Here is a 22,478-nt window from a genome sequence, read left to right on the forward strand (position 1 = left end):
CTTTTAAGCTTTGCCAATTTAAACATTCAAGTGCAAGAATCCATGAAAGATGACTCGTGCTGTGGGAGAAGATTTGTGTGCACAAACTGCACATGCGAAGCGCAAGCCCAGGAAGCCGCATCTGACAGCATGTGATGACTGAATTGAGCTCTTTCACGTCTTCTTGAATGGACAGTTTCACACAAAATTGTTAAATACCTGTCTTGGTGAGTATCCTAGTAAACGTAGTCAGTTATTTCTTTAGTGAACTTAAACACGAGAAAGATAACGCATGTGTAATAGTATCAGTATATTGGATCATTGCATTAGCTAATATTAGCTTAATATTCTGGCTGCTGCTTGTGTTTTTAATGTTAATAAAAAAAAACAAAAATAAAAAAAAAAAAAACCTCAATGCTCTTCACTGAATAACTTTTGTAATATTTAATATTATATATTTAATTTAGTATTCTATATTTTATTATTCAATTTCTGTAGCTATTCTACCTAATTTGTGTCTAACTACTGTTAGATCTATCTAAACCTGAAAAGCACTTTTAATTTGCCTATTTTGTTCTATTGTTTAGTTTATTTGTAATATTGCTTGTAGTTTGATTGTTTTTATTTTTATTAGACAGTTTACTTGACTTTAATAGTGTTTGAAATGTATAGGGCTATTATATTTATATTTTATAGTATCTTAATGTAGAATTTTTTTTTTTCATTTGCATTGTTCTTGCATTCCATGTAAATGGTTTGGCAAGTAAACTCAAAAGCTTCAGTGTGTCCATAGAAGGTTGTTTAAGAATTTATATTGATTTTCAATTCTCATTTTGATTAATCAAGTAATTGATATTCATAGTCAATACATAGTCCTATCTACTTCAGTGTTGTGATTTAAGTAGTAGTAGCTCATGCCACATCATTTAGAAATGGCAAGAAACTCCAGGCAAGAAGTGATGTAATTTTATACCGATCTACAGACTTTTATCTAGAGATCATAATAATGGAAACATTGAATCATTTTGGAGAGAGTTTTACCATGCTGAATGTTGTAACATGACTGTCATGCTGACTGTCATTGATGGTAAATGCTTAGTTTTCTTTCTAACATCCATCACAGACTCTTCTAAGCCAGGTTTGCTTTAATGCTTTAATGCTTTAAACCAGACCCATACATGGTTTCATCAAATGAAGAATGTGGAAGTTCAGCAGTTGACACACATTTCTATTTTTAGAGTGTCTGGAATAGGACTGTGTGTTCATGCATGCATTCAAATAATAATACAGAAGTGCCTGGGGTCTCCTCTGATGCGGTTTGAGATGGTACTTGGATTAGCTCTGGGAGACCTGAACGTTTTTGAGCCTAGTTGCTACAGTATTTTTTCCCCCATGCAATTTCTTTCTTGTCTCGATTGCTGTTCTCTGCAAGATTAAATATTTTGCTGATGCTGCAAAGAGACTTCACAAATTCTATTTGAAAACTGACATTTGCTTTAAAACTTCAAGAATGCCATCCAGGGAATGAATAGTTCAAGTTTGAAACTCTGCCAGCAAACTGCAAATCAAAAGTGGCATTCTTGTTAAATTGGATGGCAAACCCAGCACAAGCTAATAGAACTGTGTAATACTCAGAAAGAAGCACTGCATCGTTACCAGAGGTGGGGGAGGAGATCCCTGGAAGAGTCTTCCTGTGCACTGACACACTCCCATGAGTCTGAGACAAATCGTAGTCAAATAAGTCAATGCATCTTGATTTGTGAAGTCTGGATGGTGGAGGATCATTGGTTAATTTTATCTCTTACTTCTGAATACATTCACCTCATGTGTTGTTTGCATTGCACACAGGATTTTCTAATGCATTTCTAATGTCAGCAAATAATTGGATCAAGGTGGTTAATCTCTCTGGTTCAGGTTTTGAGTTATTGATGCATTTGTCAAATCTCATGAGCAGCATGGTTATAAAAGTGAAAAGCAATCACTGAGCGTACTTTTTTCAGCTAACTCGAGTAGGGATGCTCATAATTAACTGGTTAACTGTTAAAGGACAGTAAGAATTTTGACCAATTAATATGATCAGTTAAACGGTTTAAAAAGTAGTAATTTTAAAGTAATGTTTCAAGATATTTTAAAACGTTTGCTGCATGGTTAAAAAATGCTCCATTCATATGAAATTGCATTTTTTTAAGAGAAAACGGATAAGTCGTGTGTAAATCGCAATTTATAAATGCAAAAATGTGCTTGCCATCACATAACAGTGGGGCGGCGGTCACTGAACAGCACATATTGCACTACACGCTGTTTAAAATAAGCAGTGTAACTTTGGTTGACTATTTTATTTTGATAATGAACAGGCTGCGATGTCACGTTAGCAGTGCTATGGTGTGTGTGCGCATGTGTTTCCTTATTACAACTTAAAATGCTCCATCATTTATGGTCATACAGACGAGCAAGACTTTGTTCAAAACTGTAAATAGTTTACTTTTATTTGTGTTTGCTCACAATAAAGACAAAAATTCTCTATGAATATTCACAACGTTGGAATGCTGCGCTTTAAAGCGATACCAAACTTGTGCTGAAAGGAGGCGCCAGTCATCCAGAAGCGAGCAGAGAAAAATGGCACTTTCATTGAAAAAGGAAAGGTACTCCTCTCAGAAAACGTACAAATAAAATAGCAATTAAACATCTACAAGTATCTTTTAGCATTTGGATCGCTAGACAAGGGCTTAATTAGCTCGTTTTGGTAGAAAGCTCAAATCAACATTTTTGACTTTTCATTGATTGAGAATCACTTTGAAGTAGTTTTGCGCGAGCCTGTAGAACCATAGACTGTAAAAAAAAAGAACACGCAACAGCGCCCCCTTGTGACTTTGCAAAATGCAGCGCATATGGGAATGTCAGCGGGAGTAAACGGTTCTGACGCACACATAACGAGCAGGTACGAAACGACTAGTTAATCGATCGCGGGTGGTTTCATTATCTTGGGCGGATATAAAAGTATAAGAGATGAATGTAATAAAAGCAAAAATGTGTCTCCAATATACTTGGGCGGCCGTTATTTTTCCTGGGCGGCCCGCCCAAGTAAAGTCTGTGTGTGGGAAGCACTCATATATATATATATATATATATATATATATATATATATATGTAATGTGTGTGTGTGTGTGTATTCTGCTTTTGTCTGTTCACAGAAGCGCTGCAGGGGTGTGAGTCCTTGTTCTGTTGTTTATGCTGATATTTTGTTATTTTTAATGGGTCACATTTTTCAATTCTAATTTAAGTTAATTCTAATTTAACAATTTTGTTGGTTAACGGTTAATAATCAGCTAATGAGCTTCAGTTGTCAAGGGAAAATAATCACATGAACATCCCTAAACTCGAGTCAGAAATCTAATCCTGTCTGAATTTGACTGTGAATAACCATTAATGTTAATTCAATTATTAAATGTAAATTCAATTCACATTTATTTGTATAACGCTTTTCATATCATTTACATATAATAACAAAGCAGTTTTACAGAGAATGCTTGTCAACATTACAATGTATAGAATCTGGTATTGGAGGTGACTGTGGTTTCAGAAATGTACATATAATCATGCTGTTAGCCAACAATTTAAAAGTGTTTTATTGTACCAACTGCTGCTGCTTCATTATGGATTTATTGCATTTCATCCAAAAGGGGCTCTCCTGAGCAACTTGTAATGGTTATCGATATTAGAGGTGGGTGATATACTGGTAGAAATTTGTCAACCAGTAGACATTTTGGATTATCGTCTCTATCAGGGTTACACTCGTGACATTTCCCTGTGCAGTCATGGAAGCTTATCATTTAAATGTTGTTTGGCCAATATTAATCAAGGATTTGATCATGCTGTAAAGTGTAACAACAATTAACAGTCCTTTGGTGCCCTCTGCAGGCATTTGTTATCATACATAATTTATATAAATTGCTTATATTATGGATATTACATTATGTATTTTAATAGTGTTGCTCAATAAAACCATATTATTACTTGCTTTTGTTTAGGGGTGTAACGATACATTGCTATATCGAGATATTGCAATATAAAAATGCAACAATATGTATTGTTGATATAAACGATATAATTCGCGATATAGAGTTAGTTTTATTCAAGGCTCAGCTTACTGTATTTAAGGTTCCGCCATTATGTACTCACCCTCATATCATTTCAAAACTTCCAATCACAAATGAAGATATTTTTTGTATGAATCTTTTTATGCGATTTCTGTCCCTCAATTTAAAGGGTTAGTTCACCCAAAAATGAAAATTCTGTCATTTATTACTCACCCTCATGCTGTTCCACACCTGTAAGACCTTGTGTTCCGTTAATCTTCGGAACACAAATTAAGATATTTTTGTTGAAATCCGATGGCTCCGTGAGGCCTTCATATGGAGCAATGACATTTCCTCCCTCAAGATCCATAAAGGTACTAAAAACATATATAACTCAGTTTATGTGAGTACAGTGGTTCAATATTAATATTATAAAGCGACGAGAATTTTTGGTGCGCCAAAAAACCCCCAAAAATAACGACTTATAAAGTGACGGCTGATTTCAAAACACTGCTTCAGGAAGCATCGGAGCACAATGAATCAGTGTATTGAATCTGCTGTTTGGAGCGTCAAAGTCACATGATTTCAGCCGTTGGCAGTTTGACACGTGATCTGAATCCTGATGGGGGAGAATTTTGTACATTTTAAATTTAAATGCGTAAATCTGTTGCATTCTGAGAGCAAAATTTAAGAGACTAGATCACGGAAGAAATTTGTTCTCTTGTAAACTATTTTGTGCTCTAATAGTAATTTATTTATTGGTGATGGTAGGGCACATTAGTCACGTACACAACATATAGTAGGCTAAGTTCATAAGTGGTCAAACTTGTAGAGTATACATTTAAACAATTAAAAATATGTAGGGAAAGCTAGATAATATGTAGCAAGAGGTTACCTTTGATGAATTAATTTATTTGTAGAATAATGAGTGGGGGCCTGTATCTATACATCTGTATTTGTGGAACTAATGGGTACTCTTTGATTTGTTAAACACAATCCAGAATGAACTAAACACACTACTTCATTATAGAAAAAATAACACATTAATAATATATAATCATAAGCTGACCAATAAATAAACTAGGTGACTATATAATTCAGCAGCAAAAAGTATGCTAGCCTAATTCTTGAAAAAAAAAAACTAATTTTATAAAATCTAAATGTTAATAAAAAGTTTAAAATTACTATTTGTATTCTTATGAAATGAAAAAAAAAAAAAAATATTATATTTATATTTATAGACGAATGTAAATAATTATATGTATTTATAATAATCTAAGATTAAAAGACGTTTATTTTAAATGTTTTGTGCAGCTTTTTAATGGGGCAACAAGATACGATAAATGTGACAGAATAAATAGGCTATTAATAATCTTTCAGTGTGCAAAACCATGATGATATAAAAAGCTTCAAAACAGCAGCACAAATACTTATGTGCATTCTGGGTGCAGAATGATGCTTATAGCAATATGGAGTCACAGCGCGCAGTTGCGCTGCGCATTGAAAAGTTCACGGCACAAAGAGAATCCCTGTGTATATCTGTGTATATTATTGTGTGTGTGACGCCAATTCATAGTCCCTGTGTTGTGTGATCTAACAGACACCCTGTAGCCAGCATGATGACATCGTTATAATGGGAATATATCATATTGGAGAGTTTTACCGTGCTGACTGTCGTTACCGAACGTGACGTGCTGTTTGAGTGCTGAACAGAGAATGATTGACAGCTGCAGCGGAGGGAAGATGAGTTTCCGTGAACTTAAATTTAACGATGTAACGCTACATGTTCTTCTGTCCCTCACATGAAGCTATGGAATGGCTTTAGATGACTTTGAATATAGTACATGAAAACTTAATTGGTGCTAGTCTATTTCTTTTGCTCTATGACTCCCATTTTTGCCGTATAAAAGAGCGCAATTATAAATATTGCGACAAGCCTTATTTCCGTTTCATTTTGAGACTGTGGCCGGACAAATTAGAATGTGGCGGGCCGCCACAGTCTAGTTAATGTATGGGAAACACTGGAATAGTCATTTTGACATGCTTTCTTGCAAATAGAACTGTGATTGATTGCATTGATCATCTGAAGTGCACGCGCTGCTGGAACGTGAAAGCTCAAACATCATTTAAATCACCATATCACATTTAGTTTTAGTAGTATGATTATTCAAAGCATTTTAGATGATTTGTTCTTATATGTATAATGCATTAATAGCGGGTGAGGCGGGACATAGCGAGAACTGGGAGATTTTGTGCGTGTGTGGCTTGTCAGTGTAAGAGATACAACAAATACCTGCATTGAAAGCACGACTACTGCGTGAGGGGAAAAAAATTAAAGTTTACTCTGTTTTAGTGACATTACTACATTAAACAACTATATATAATCTTGAATATAATGTATAATAATGAAGTGGGTAAATATTTGTGGTTCCTGATAACAAAAAAAATAATTAGAATATAAAAAAACCCTCTCTTCTATATTTTGGCTTAAAATATTGTGATATTATCGTATTGTGAGTTCAGTATCTTGATTTGTATTGAATTGTGACAAGTGTATCATTACATCCCTACTTTTGATACTTCACAACTAATTATTATTGCCTTATTGCTCTTATACACACATTTAAGCATTTTAATGTCTATTTTTCACTTAGGTCTACTATTAGTACTACAAAAAAATAATCTGATTATTCAATGATTAATCAAAATAATCGACTGATTACTGTACTAAAATAATCGTTAGTGACAACCCTACATTTCTGTATATGCTTTTTCTGAAGCACACACATAAAGCAGCTGCTTATACAGCATGCAAGTACTGAACCACGTTCTTTTTGCCGTCTTCAACGGCCAAATACACACACATTTATGTGTCAAAATGCTTTGCGAGTATCCTCGTAAGTGGTTGTTAAATCCCAAGAATCAATTAGTCTAGTCTGTTTTCAGTTGATGAATGAACAGAACATGTAGTGCCTCCCATCCAATAAATCGCAATAATCTTTGTACTTTGTTACTTTTGATATGAAGCAAAGTCTCAAATTTCAAATGACATCCATCTTATTATGAGATTAAAAAAAAAAAAATACCGTTTTGCCGCTGTTTAATGTGACAGATCTCTTTAACTGAGGCGCTAAAGAGAAGCAGCAGCACGAGCGCATGTGAAAATCCTCTCCTCCGCTTTAATACCAGTAACAGCATGAAATAAACATAACTAAACATCTGAAGCTATGTTAAAATAAACGGTACAAATTAGTGAAATCCGTATCATGTCTCATGTAATAGCTTAATCAGTGTTTCAACCTCAGAAAGACATCAATAAAACAGCTTGTAAACAATGTCACATAACGTCACATTTACCTCAGAAAAACATATTCAGTGACCATAAACTCATTAGTCAGCTAGAAAAGTGTACACTAGAAAGCATTCTGATAAATATAGCTATGCACCATTACATATTCATTATAATTTTAAATGTTCAATATTTAATGCATGTTTCAATAAATCAGTTATGCCAGCCACAATTTAAATGTTTATTTTAAAAAAAAAAGAAGAAAAAAAAAATAAAAAAAAATATTTCTTTGGAGTAGAAATATGATTATGTAATTCTAAACTTTATTTATAATAAAAACATCATTGAGTGTAATTTAAGTGTTTGTATATTAGGGCTGTGCAACAATTAATCATTTACAAAATAAAAGTCTGTGTTTACATAATATATGTGTGTGTTCTGTGTATAATAATTATGTATATATAAATAAACACATACATGTATATATTTAAGAAATATATGCATGTTTAAATAAATAAATATATATATATATATATATATATATATATATTATATACTGTTTAAATCTAACATTTTTCTTAAATATAAACATGTATGTGTCTGTATTTATATATACATAATTATTATACACAGAACACACACATATTAAACACATACTTTTATTTTGCAAACGATTAATCGCTATTAATTGTTGCACATCCCCATTGTGTATGTTAATTTAACCTTCAATATTATTATAGTAGTACCAACTGACACCCATGTGTAGTTTACAGCATTAGTTGAGAGATTTTTTTCCTCTAGAAAATTTGCCATGTACTGTAACTGAAATACTACATTCAAAATAATCAATATTGAATCGAATTGAATTGTGAAAATTGTGGCAATACCCAGCCCTACTCATTACTCTACAATTTATGTAGTTTTTTTCTTATTTCTAGAGCTTGAAGTTTTTTCAGTTAGGTCTATTTCATTTGCATCTTTGTTCTGTTGTATGTTTTTGTCCTTTTCCTTGTAATTCATTTAATTGTTCTCATTTTATCACTGACTGTTTGCTAGTCTTCAGTGAGCTTGAGTTGTTGTTTTTTTGTTGTGTTAGTCGAGCTAGTGTTAGTTTATGATATTGAAATTGGTGATGAGAATTATATTTCAAATGTATCAAAAATGTTGATATAAAAACCCTATTTAAAACAATTACTAAACTGTAATATGTATCGTTATCTTGAAATAATATTGTGGTGCTGACGTTACGAAAGTAATTGATATTACCTTATCAACAAAACATAAGTGGAGAGAAACAGTTGTAGGTTGAAGGTTCAACATTTTATTCAAGGATTTAAAAACTAGTGGTTCAGTCCAGTAAGCTCAGACATAGCTTAAACGGCTCTAATTTGTCGAAATCCCTTAATGTGCAACCCAGCCTTTTCCTCAGAGATTTCATCTGATACATCCCCAGTAATGTGGTATCTGCATGTGTTTTTATTATGCTGGGTTTTATCAGTAAACATTACAGAGGAAGATTATTCTCTGGCACACAGTGTAGACAGACAGAAATGGCATATTATCTGTCTACTTCTTGTTTGAGCTTTTTTTATTTCTTTTTGTGACTGTCAAGATATTTCTTTCAGTAGATCTCTCATTTTGGCTAGACCATTATCTGATGGATAGCCATGTTGTCTAGACCACTATGTTTTGGACTTGCAGATAATATGCATTTAACAATTGTGAAGAAGGACCCCTGTCACTTAGCCTAATTACTTTTGTCCATTAGACCAATGCTTGGACAAAGAAGGCCAGGCTATATAATAGGGTAAATTGCACTCCGTGTAGGCAATGGGAAACCTTGTCTTACTAAGCTGAGTTAACAGTATCTGTTGTCTGAGAGTAAAAGGGCCAATCACATCATCAGTCATGTGGCATCATGACAGAAGAATTATAATTTTGCTGAAATGCTAGAGAGCATGGTGTCAGATCTTTCAAGGATCCACATGATTTAAATTTTTGACATTTGTGAAATTGTATTTCTGGTTTTGTAGTAGGGATGCACCGATCCAATATTCAGATTGGTATCTGCTCCGATACTGCCATTTTTACCGGAACGGGTATCGGCCGGACGGGACCGATCCAAATCCGATACTGTGCGTGTACTATTGTGTTATTGTTAAGCTCCACAAAAGGCACAAAAACATTTAAAAGCACCATAAAGTTTCTGTGCACTGTAATTTGAGGTACAGATGAATATTTAAGTCATTAAATTAAAGTTCACGTAAATGGCTCCCTCCGCTGCGGCTGTCAGTCATTCTCCATTCAGCATTCAGACTGCGTGTCGAGTTCAGTTACAACAGTCAACACAATGAAACTCTCTCCAAGATGAATCAATGTTTCTATTATTATACTTAATCAATATACCGGTAATACAATACGCATCAATATATCTTCACTTTGTGCTTTGAACTTTTCACTGCAGAGTGCAGTGACTCCATGATGCTTCAAGCGCATCATTCTGCACACGGGATGTGCATAAGCGCTTTGTGCCGCTCTGTATGGGAACCGTTCATATACTTTTGCACAATGAAAGATTGTAAAAGCATTTTTTTTTTGTTGTTGTTGTGTCCTATCTATCATATGTTGCTGCATCATTTTATTTTTATATTTTAATTATAAGACATTTAATAGCTTCTGATTTCGTCCACATTTTCATATTTATTCACAAACTTATATGATAAACAAATAGGCCTAGGCTATGCATTTATTTATATTATGGAAAAAGTTTTATGTTGAAAGTTGCAATAGCTTACCGAAATCTGTATCACGTCAGTTCAATCAGTGTTGTAAACAATGTCACGTATTTACCTCAGAAAAGCCATTTGTTGACCATAAACTTATAGTCAGCATCAAGAAAAATAAAACGAACTATTTAAAACTAAATGGATTAGAAACTTAATTATGTAAGCATAAGTATTATAATATAATATATAATAAAATGGACAAACTGGGTGTGTGTGATCAAGCACATCATTTTCATTTTGTTCTGGAGACTGAACTTGCCACACTGGAGCGCACTCACCACCTACTGGACAGGGGTGGGAATTACAGTTACAAGTTACATCAGCCTCAATAATCTGTTAAAATGACGGACAGGCTGCAGATTTTTTCCGTCACTGCTAAAAAAAATTCCATTAATGACGGAACATTTTTGGTTAACGCGACCTTTGAGATTATGTATTATACACACACCAAACAATACCGCCGGTGACACTCCACGACCACGGTGGCGCGGTTGTCATGCCGACCATCACAGCCCCAAGTGAGGCATACAGTTTATTAGGTAATTTTGCACTTTTCTTATTACTTGAATATCAGATCTGATCGGTATCGGCCAATACTAAAACCCAGGTATCGGAAGCGAAAAAGGCGGATCGGTGCATCCCTATTTTAAAGTGAAGGTGTGGTCACATTGGCAAAGTTTTGATTCAGTTTTACAGGTAATCGTTTTTTTTTTTCCTTGATCGATTAGTCTGTCATTTCTCTCAATGACTAGCTTTTCTGGCATCTTATGGACAGTCTGACAGATTGACTGTCAGACTATTCAACTAGCCAAGCTTTAATTTGTGGCTCGCATGGCAGTATATAATACAGTGATGTGACCTAACGTGAAAATGAGCAGGGCAGCCAGAAATCTGCCCCAATGGCTCTCTATGAGAGCGCGCTGCAGTTCCATTTTTCACCACAGATTTAAAATGGAAATCTGGCTCTACACACCCTCCGAGAGAACAGCTGCCTGATTAATATCCTAAATACATTCCTGCTGAATACATGCGCTACATTTTAACATATCCTGCTCACTTTACGACTTAAAAGTGTCTAGAAAATCCTAAAAAAAATCTCAACCATGAACACTATAAAAGAGGAAATGGAGAAACCACCTCACCAATCTTGCATGTCTCACAAGGAATTGCAACAACAAGCTACAAATACAATATAAAGAAAGTCAAGGAAATGCATGCTTCCGCTCATCCCAGAATTAAGGTAATCCTGCTTTTTTGTCATGTCCCAATTACAAATTTGACTGGTAAATTGTAAAGAATGATTTTTTTTCCCCCAGCTTTTTGTATTTATTGCAATGCACATGTTCAGGGATGACAGATTGCTAAGCAGATATGCTATTTATGAACATGACAAAATACTATAGTAATTTATAGTAAATACTATAGTGTTTTTGAACCATATAGTAAACTACTTGAATTAATTTGTTGTGGTAATTCTATAGTCGCTGTGGTAATACTTTACCCAGTACTGTACTGAGTAGAGTTGCACAATTAATCAAATTTCTAATCGCGATTACGATTACGGATGCCACGATTTCGTAATCGTTCAAAGGCGCCATCACAATGGAAAAATATCCACTTAGATTATTCTGTGTTTAAGAGGTGTGTTATGAGCATGTCACGTTGTGAGAGGCGAATCACGACTACTTCAGAATGTAAAAGGTCTAACACAGCACAAAAAGAGCTACCAGTGACGTAGGTGTACACTGATATGTTGAACGCACACAAATCACCAGCACCCGCCATTTTTAAAAAGCTGTGTACACAGCCTATATATTTACTCCACGAACTAACTAATGGACCTCTGAACCGTATGCTAAGGAGAAAATCCAGGGCGACTTTGAGCAGACCAAGCGAAACATGATTATGTGTTTCTGCTAAGCTAGCGACATTGGGCATCAACCACACGGGCACGGCAAAAGCCAATACTGTCTCATATACTGTCTACTCTCTTTGTATAACAATTCTTTCTAATAACGTATTAGACAGGACTGTTAAACAAATCATGAACTAATGAAGACGGAGAACGTGAGCACTCTGCTCAGGATATGTCTGAACTGTTCTCAGCGGCGTCAAAATAAAAGTAACAACAACAAGCGCAGTTTACATCACTTCACGTTCCCTAGGGGAACATTAGTTCTTGGGGAGCAAAAAACGGTGGCAAAAACCCCTATTATTATACCATACATTTGTTGACTTTTTATTATTATTATTTAAAGAAGAAACCAAACCAATATATAGTTGACATTTGAGGTTTAATGCTATAGAAAAACAATAAAAAAAAATATTTTTCAGATTTTTTTTATTTTATTTTTATACAAAAATATGCAGTTGCTTCAAACAGTGGTATAAAGCTATTCAATACGTAAATTGTGATAATCGTAATTAATAATCGAAATGACAATTTCAAGGGAATAATCGACAATTACGATTTTCTGCATAATCGTGCAGCCTTAGTGTCCTAAGTTTTCTTCAACTAAAGGATATATTATACTACAATACACTACAGTTTACTGCAGTATAAACTAAAGGATACTACAGTATTTATTACAGTTTATCAGTTCACACTACAGTATGTTGTAGCATTCATTAACAAAGTGTTGTAAAATGTTGTAAATACTAAAATTATATATACGAGAAGATGAGGGAGTATTTTAACAGCCTACACAACTTTTCTGTTTTCATCTGTCCTGTCAAACTAAAATGACAATAAACTTAAATTTATACAAATAAGCTTATACTACCAGTTATGAGGGACAATACAGTATGAAATTTTATTTCAGATTAAAGGAGAAACATTATGAGTAAAACTTACTTGACCCTTGAACAGTTGCTATTTCAACATCCTAATGAAGAGAATATGCTTAAATAATGTAGTTGTCAGTACACGTCGAGCTTTTCTTGATTTTGCCGCCCGTCATGTGTGGAGATACTTTTCATATACAAGAAGCATGTTCAAACCTGGACACACAAGTGGTTGCAGTGGTAACGAACAGCAGTACCTTAAGTTGCTGGAAATTTGCTAGGCTAGTAGGTTTGAAATGATTGGTCCTGCGCTGCCTGTTGATTCAGTTGATTTGAGGAAATATGTCTACAATGGGTAATGTAGCTTAACAATTCATTTTAATATACAATGATCATAATGCAAGGCAAACACATTGCATGTATCGGACCTGTTTTTAGCGGCATTCAGTTCATAGAGTAATTAAGTATATTTCAAATGGATCGCATGTACAGTATGTTTATGGGAGGTTTAGACTTGTTTACTAGTTGGTTGCAAAATTTCTGTTTAAACGTTAATGAAATTGATGAATATTTAACAGGGATGTGATTTGTCCGTATTTATACGGATGCTGGTTACTGTAATATGATTGAAATTGTGCAATGGCCTTAAACAATTACTAAATAAACTACAAAATGTTATGTTTTCGAATACATTTACAGTAGTCAACATTTGAATTGGATCAAAAACTTTCATCAAAGTTCTAACACCTTCTTCTTAGGACAGCTTAGTTCTTAGGACAACTTTCGTGAAACTGTATTTCATGGATGGACTACATCTGACAGCGCTGCACAAGTTCACGGGGCACCCTTAGCATGTTAGCCAGGGTTAAAAGGTGTTTTTAGCTGATCACATGCCTGGTGGTGCTTTAAATGGGATTGATTTAGAGACGCAACTTATTGGACAGATGCTAAGCTAAAAAGTCTCTCCAAGAAGTTGTCTTTTATTTTGTCACCTTAAAAGTTTCAATCACATAAAAATGCTACAGCTAAAGCAAAAAAAAAAAAAGAGCTTGAAGTCTAGATCAAGGGTTTTCAATTCTGCTTTTGGAAGGACGCCAAAGTTTCCTAATTTAACACTCTTGAACTGGCTAATCAAGGTCTTCACTATTACTAGAAACTTTTCAGACTAGAGTGTTGAAGCAAGGTAAAGCTTAACTATAGGAAGGTGGTCCTCCAGCAGCAGGTTTAGTTGATCCATGGTAAACTAGTTGACACGTCTAATCAACTAGTTACAGGTCAGCTAATCAACCAGCCTGACCCTTCCCTATTATGTAGCTGATCATTCAGTCGAGCTGTAGAAGATGTTTTGCTCAGTATAAGTTTGTAAGTTATATAGTTTGTAATTATAACTAAGTAATATATATTGTCATTTTATATAAGTTTGGAAGTTTATTATACGATAAATGATTATGGATATAAAAATTAAAGAAAATCTGCTGCAGTTTACCATGATATTTAGTTGGAGTACAGTGTGTCCCAGAAAGAAAGACTTTTTTTTTTTTTTTTTTTTTTTTTTTGACATCATATCTATTTAAGAAAATAATAACAATCCTTGTACCATTGTGGAGTATCACAAGTGCCACTGCACCATCACGGCTCATTCACTGCTAACAGCCATTATTCTGACATGATTGTCTCTTTTGTTAAGCCTGTAGGTGGAATAACACATATATCCACAGCATCTCTCCATCTCGAAATATCCAGGGCAGCTCTATTTCACCTGCTTTACTGCGCCTGATGAATACCAGTGCATGGTCTGGAACTAAAATGATATATTCTGTGAGCGGCTTCCTTTAACATAAATGTGATTTGACTTATCTCTCTGCAAGATCCAGCATCTTCCTCAGGCTAATCCCAATGGCTCAGTTCCCCAGTAAATAAGGTATCTGTTTGAGATTGGTTATAGTTTGGCATTTCCCCAGTGCAAAATCTTTGCAAGCATGCACGTGAAATGGAGTGTGAACACAGGCCATGTGTTTCCAATCAAGTATTTGTGTGTTGGTATAACACAGAAAATAAATAATCTTTAATCAGTAAACTGCCAGATTCGGCTTCTGAAAGTTAGGTTATAAGCCATAGATTCCTAAAGCTTTTATGCTAATGTTTTTATTTAGGAGTACGGTTGTGTAACTTTATTCTGATGTTGTTATACATAGGTTCATTAGTTTGTTCAGGTATCATAATTCACTCACACATGTACACCTAATTTTTATATATATATATATATATATATATATATATATATATATATATATATATATATATATATATATATATATATATATAATAATTAGTGTTGTCAAAAGTACCGGTACTTCGGTACCAAGTCAGTACTGAAATTTTGAAAATGTGACGATACCAGCATTTCTGTAGTACCGGTAGTACCGAGAATCCGGGTATATTCGGTACCCACTGATAGTACTGTGGCAGTATTTACGTGAATATGACACGAGTGAAGCACAAAGCTGTGTTTACAGAAGAAATAATAGGTTAGAAATTAAATGTGACATCGCAGCCATGGAAACATTTTGGTTCATGCCGAATGAGAGAAAGACGTGAGTCCATAAAATTAAGCATTGCATTCTGTTTTGCTCTGGTCACCCGATTAGCAGAGAATTTAACAATATTCTATAGTTATTCCACTGAACATCTGTTTCTTTTCCCAAATCTTCACTCACGCAGGGGATTTAAACGTTTCTTTCTTTCGTTCACATTTAGGCCTATAGGCTATTCGCATTCTTTACTGTGGTAAAGTAGAAGAAACACCGTAGGACAGAAACATTTTTGCTTGCACGTCAATTTCTATTTAACACAGTTTGCGCTTGTTATTAGATGTTATAAGGCGCGTCAAGTTTATTTGTATAGCGCAATTCACACACGCCGGTGATTTTTACTTTCGCTTTCTCTGGCAGTGCAAAATCAAACATAGCCTGATTGTCTGAAAATAAAACTCAAGTGTCAGTTGCTTGTAACATTAGGAGATAACATGAAGATATTATTAAAGAGAAATGGTCTCTTTCCTGCTCGTGTCCCTATCCCTCTCAAAGCGCAGAACGGTAGGTTATATCAAAGACTATAATAACGGGACTATGGCTATATGACGCATCTTTGTGTGGAAATAAAAAAAAAAAAACTAATGCTTTTTGAAATAATATTTCGCTTTCTTATAATTTAGGTTATTTTTATATTTCAAAATTTATTTAATTGAGGTAGCCTATATATAAACACACACACAAACACACACACACTCCAAATCACATTTAATGTTTTTAAAATAGGCTATATAAAATAGTAAAATAGTTCCAACAGATTTTGCTGTGGTACCGAAATTGGTACCGAGAACTGTAATATTTTCATGGTGTCGGTACCGACTACTGGAATTTTGGTACCGTGACAACACTAATATATATATATATATATATATATATATATTATTATATTATTTACTTACACTTTTGGCACGGCCATTTACACTCTTAAATACAAGCCAAACCTGTCTTTTGCAGATTCTTGTTGCAGCAGACATGCTTTGATATATATAATTTCACACGTTGTGTCCAATTAGTTGCAATAATTATGTCCTCGGCTCTCTTTTGTGGCCTTTTGTTCACTTCTGTCCGGCCTCTTGACCATTGCGCCTCCTCAACTCTTTTTCCCTCCGACAAGCAGTTTTTAGCACATGCAACCTTATCGTGTTTTGCCTCCGCTGACCTTCATCAGTCCCACACGTCTCTTCTGCCGGTCTCAGATGACCCAATTAAACTCTTTCTCTCATTCTGTACCGCCACTCTCACCGGACTCAACTCTGGACCGCTAAAAGGGTGAGAGTCAAGGTTCAGGAAAGGGCATCTCCATGGTGAAATGCTGCTGTGCAGGAAAAATATGCTGTAATGATAGTCTGGCCAGAAAGTAAATGGAGACACTGCCATATGTATCAGCCAGGCGGTTGTAAATGGGTAGTAGCAACAGACTTTGATAAAGGAATCCTTTTAGATATGTTTCTCATCAATCCAGATCCCACAGGGTGGGGATGAAAAAAAATGCTCTGATGTTGCCAAGACACTTGTGTTCGTCTAAGAGAAAATGTGTTTAAAATTTTAAGTTTCACAATGTTTAATTTGAGAATTCACCCAATGGATAAAGAGTTTTATATTCCATTTGTAGCACTGCACATGTTTAGTAGTAGTAGTAGTATTTTGAATGATTATGTTTTCCAGAGGTGTTTTACTCTTTACAATTCACCACTGAGAATGAAACCGAAAACAAGCAAAACATTTGACAGCACAATTACTCAAAAGTGTGCAAACCAATGAACATTTTTACAAAGAAATACTTTTGGGCTATAGACTTGAGAATTCACATATATAAGAGCTGTGAATTGTGAATGAAGGTTTTTGACAGTTTAAAAAAAAAAAAAAAAAATCAATCAAAAGAATTTGCTGCTCTCATTCCTGTGCAGCCATGAAGTTGTTTTAAAGAGCCATAGATGATCTCAAGGTTATATATTCACAACAACAACAACAAAATCAGTTTTGGACTTGCAGGTCAGCTTTAACTTTTCCATTTAAGTACACACAAACTTTTATGTGCATCAGTAAAAATGGCTGATAAGATATACACATACATCAGTGTTTCCCATACATTGACTAGACTGTGGCGGCCCGCCACATTCTAATTTGTCCCGCCACAGTCTCAGAATGAAACGGAAATTATGTTTGTCGCGATATATAAATTACCGTCTGATAATTGCGCTCTTTTATATGGCAAAAGTGGGAGACATAGAGCAAAGTAAGTAGATTAGCACCAATTAAGTTTTCGTGCACTATATTCAAAGTCATCTGAAGCCATTCCATAGCTTCATGTGAGGGACAGAAGAAATGTACATCGATAAGTTCATGGTCAGAAACTCCTCTTCCCTCCTCTACAGCTGTCAATCATTCAGCATTTAAACAGTGCGTCGCGTTCGGTAACGACAGTCAGCACGGTAAAACTCTCCAATATGATATATTCCCATTATAATACTTGATATGTAGATAAAGAGCTGTGGATTTGCATAAAATGACTTTATCTTACTGGAGTTTATTGCTGTTTCTGAACTATGTCATCATACTGGCTACAGGATGTCTGTTAGATCGCATCGCACAACACAAGGACTATGAATTCGTGTCACACGCACAATAACTGGAATTTAAAAATGAAAGAAACATATGATTAATAAACTGTTAGATACAGTCAGATGTACACAGTTATTCTCTTTGTACCGTGAACTTTTCAATGCGCAGCACAACTGCGCGCTCTGACTCGATATTGCTTCAAGCACATCATTCTGCACCCGGGATGTGTATTAGCGTTTTTTTGCTGCTGTTTTGAAGCGTTTCATATTATCATGGTTTTGCACACTGAAAGATTATTAATAGCCGATTTTTTTCTGTCGTATCTATAGCTGGGGTGGGGACCCCCCTAGAGGAACCGATGTCCACCCACCACAGTCTCACAAAATCCTGTGGGAAACATTGCATACATACACACACATACATATATATATATATATATATATATATATATATATATGTGTGTGTGTGTATATCTTATCAGCCATTTTTACTGATGCACATAAAGCTTTGTATGTGTGTGTGTGTGTGTGTATATATGTATGTATATATATATATATATATATATATATATATATATATATATATATATATATATATATATATATATATATATATATATATATATATATATATATATATATATATATATATATATATATAATATATGTATATGTATATATGTGTATATGTGTGTGCGTGTGTGTGTGTATGAGACCAAATATTCACTGTAGGGTTCAACTCTGGACTCTGACCAGGCCAAAACATGAGCCTGATGGAATTATTCTCAAGCCACTTCTTGGTTGTCTTTGCAGTTTGGACAGGAGCATTGTGTTGTTGAAAAATAACATCTGATTATTCCTCTTTAGAGAACAACTTTGCATTTGTGCGAAGTAAGCCATTCTGCAATATTCTCCTGTACTCCAACGGATTAAATGACTTTTCGCAGTGAAGTAGTTCACCAATACCAACAGCTAAAAAGGCTCTCCACACAATGACACCACTTCCTCCATGCTTCACTGTGGTAGAGATGCATTTATTATTATATTTCTCAGCAGATTTTGGAAGACACCGCTCTGGAGCATAACCATGCAACTCGTGTTTCATTGTGACTCATCACTCCACACGCAACTTCGCATATTCTGCCAAACACTTGAGACAGCAATGGCTTTTTGAGTAGTGCATTTGCTTAAATTTTGATAATTTCCTGACCAATAATTTGTGGTTAAGACAGTTAAAAGCTTACTTTTTAGCCATTTTGGGCTTGGCCCATTTTCTTTGGTGCCGTGTGTGTGTCTGTGTGTGTAGACTACTGGATGCAAAATTAAAATTTTAGATGTATTATAAAGTCACAATAACAAAGTCACAATTACCTTTTTTTTTTTTTTTTTTTTTTTTTTTTTTTTTAACTCGGAGGTGATTTTCAGCCATCAAGCTGTATCTGATTTGCTTATTTTAATATCTTTCTCAAATATATTAAGAGTGTAGTGTAGACCTCTTAATGCTACATCTGGTATAATGTAAAGGGGGAAAAAAACCTACAAATTTGTATCACAAAAGTGTCAACATGCAACATATCATGTGGCTGAACAATACAAAAAAGAATACAAAAATCTCATCAACAATGCATTTGTGATAGTTATTGCTACATGAACATACACAATATAAACAGTGTTTCTTTGGAATATATGGTGCAGATTTTACTTTTTTTATTTTTTTTTATTTACTTCATTATTTTATTTCAATAAAGCAACAAAGATAAAAATAGAACAAATATATATGCAAAACATGAATTATCTGTGTGTGCATTCCGGGCACATTACTTTTTTTGAGTCACGTGTAAACCTCGCTCCGTAATGAAAAGATTTTGAGTACAAAGAGTAGTAATATTGTGTGTGCAACACCTTCATCTATTCAGAATTTTACCTTGTTCAGTAGGTTTTTATATTCGAGTTACTGTATGTGTGAAGTCATGAATGACCAGCTTCATTCAGTCTGCTACTTCAGTGCTGTCGTCTAACAGACACCCAGTAGCGAGTACCACAGCATCCAGAGTGAGCAGTAAAGCCGAATGTGATGTGCTGTTTGAAGATGCTGAATGTAGGGGTGGGAATCTCTAGGCACCTCACTTTTCGATTCAATTATGATTCAGAGGGCTGCGATGCAATGATAGAATGATTATCTATACACAATTTCTTTTTTTTCTCACTGTGATTACTTGGTACTTTCACAGCAACGTATTTTGCAAATGTAGTCAGTAGCATGAAAAATATATATCATATACAGAAAGCGAGCAAAGATCGCTGCCATTATAATCACTGGAGTCAATTACAATGCAACATACACAAAGCTGCACTCTTGTAATCACACTTGTAATCAATGAAGCGGTCTACACTGTGCATTGAATCTTATTGACATTGTATTTATAGATATAATGAAAGGATTTGCAAGCGTGCAGAACTCAAGCTGAACAAACTCAGCTGTGTCAAGCAGATTCTGACTAACTGAAACATCTGATTGGCCATTGCGTTCATGCGCTCAACAAATATGTTTGTGATTGGCTACAAAGCTTAACACTGTAAAAACGTGTTGTAAATAGAAACCTTTGATGCTCTTCACAGAGCCCTTACACAAAAACTCACAGGAGTGTTTTAAAGCCGCGAATACTGGTACTGCAGAACAGTGGTTTTGTCATATTAAATGATCAGAAAAATCTTTGGTGGGACAAAGATTAATTAAGGCGGCCGCCAAAATATTTTCAATGCAGGAAAACAGTGAAAACAGGGTCTTCGTTTCTTGTTGTCCTGCTGCACATTTTTTGTTCAATGCAGGGTTGTAGTCATGTGATCACTAGCCACATTTACATGTACACTTTTCCGATTAATTCCGATTAAAATCATTCCAATTGAAAGATTTGGTGGACTGTTTACATGAGACGTTATCTAATCCGATATGGTGTTTACATGTGCCGGCACTCTCAATCGGAATGACGCACATGCGCACATTAGCTAACGTCCTGTTTGCCGCCTTGTATTCCTGTCATACATGGAGTTCCATTATTTCTTATGTGCGCTATTTTTATTTAAAGTGTTGCTCCTAATCAAGCAACAGCGTGAATTTGTAGCATATTACTGCTGAGGAAAAGATGGTACAGGAAGCTGACCTGTTTGGTGGCTGTGCATCTCTAAGGAACATCTCAATACTACCCCATCTTCGACAAAAAGCAGAAGCATGCGGATGAAGGTCCATAGTAATAATACCCTGAGTTCCTTCAGTGTATTTAATAAATGTTTTTTTTTTTCTTTTTTTCCGTTTTACTCCAGTTTGATTTTGCCGCTGCCTTTGTGCATTCTGATGACCCCTGGCCTCTTGACATAGATGCAAAGTAATCGGTTTAACGTGTTTACATGGCAGAATTTTTATTTTGTTTGGTTTATAGAAAGGTTTATCCCATCCCTCTCAAACCGATTACAATTTCATTCGGTTTGGGCATTTTTGTTCTGATTGAGGTGTTTATATGGAGCATTTTCATAGCGATTGGAATTTTAAACTGATTACAATGCTCCATGTAAATGCACCTACTGTTGGTGCCCACCTAAGTTGACGTCATTCGTCACTGTTTTCAGTGACGTAAGACTTGCACTGATGGGAATATCTGATCTGTCCTCTGATTTATTTCCACATATGAATGAGGCCTGAAACTGGGATCTAGGAATCCATATGCTTTTTTCCTGCTTACACATTCATGAGTCATATCCGATCTGTGCTACACAGGAGGAAAAAATTGTAATTGGGTTACTTGAACCATGTAATGTAAATGTGGCCTAAGACATCTGAGAGTGAGTCTTCAGTGTTGTAGTGTGTGCTTTGCTTAATGATTTTTTTTTTTTTTTTTTTTGGACAGCATTGTTTTTGATGGGCTGATGTAACCTGAGATACAGAATTTAATAACTGTTTTAATTTTGAAAAACCTTACAGTCACCTTAACTCAACATTACGATCTTCACATGAAATTAAAAACAGCGTCTTATCTCCTGCATTTGGGGGGGGGGGGAACATTGAATAGAAACAAATTTGACATGTTTACAATCCAACCATGATTTATTTATTGACCCCTTATTTTTACAAGGCACTAAGTAATAGTTTTATTCTTTGTTTTCTTTATGTCCAGACTGTAGAGACTCCTCCGCTGCTAAGGGTTCACATTGGAGCAAGACCTGATCACATGGTAAGCCAAGAAATAGCTCTTTTGTTCTTTCCTTTTTGGTCAAGATCAAGGCACTTTGAGTCCTGTACATGTGGTCTCAGGAACATTGACGAGTACACAGCTGTAATTCAATCAGGTTAACTTCATTCACCTATTTTTCATGTCAGAAATAACCTAAATGTCTGCACTGTTTGAGTAAAAGTCATT

General features: G+C 34.9%; 1 protein-coding gene across 1 annotated transcript in view; it reads left to right on the forward strand.

Annotated features, from left to right (window-relative positions):
• The window catches only part of tbl1xr1a (TBL1X/Y related 1a), an 80,724-nt gene that overhangs the window by 18,059 nt on the left and 40,187 nt on the right, over nucleotides 1-22,478 (forward strand). The window contains exon 2 of the mRNA XM_067388344.1: nucleotides 22,236-22,292. The gene's annotated coding sequence lies outside the window, so the exon portion shown is untranslated. The remainder of the gene's footprint in view (nucleotides 1-22,235; nucleotides 22,293-22,478) is intronic.

The sequence above is a fragment of the Chanodichthys erythropterus genome, chromosome 6, assembly GCF_024489055.1.
Source record: "Chanodichthys erythropterus isolate Z2021 chromosome 6, ASM2448905v1, whole genome shotgun sequence".
NCBI classification, from domain to species: Eukaryota; Metazoa; Chordata; class Actinopteri; order Cypriniformes; family Xenocyprididae; genus Chanodichthys; species Chanodichthys erythropterus.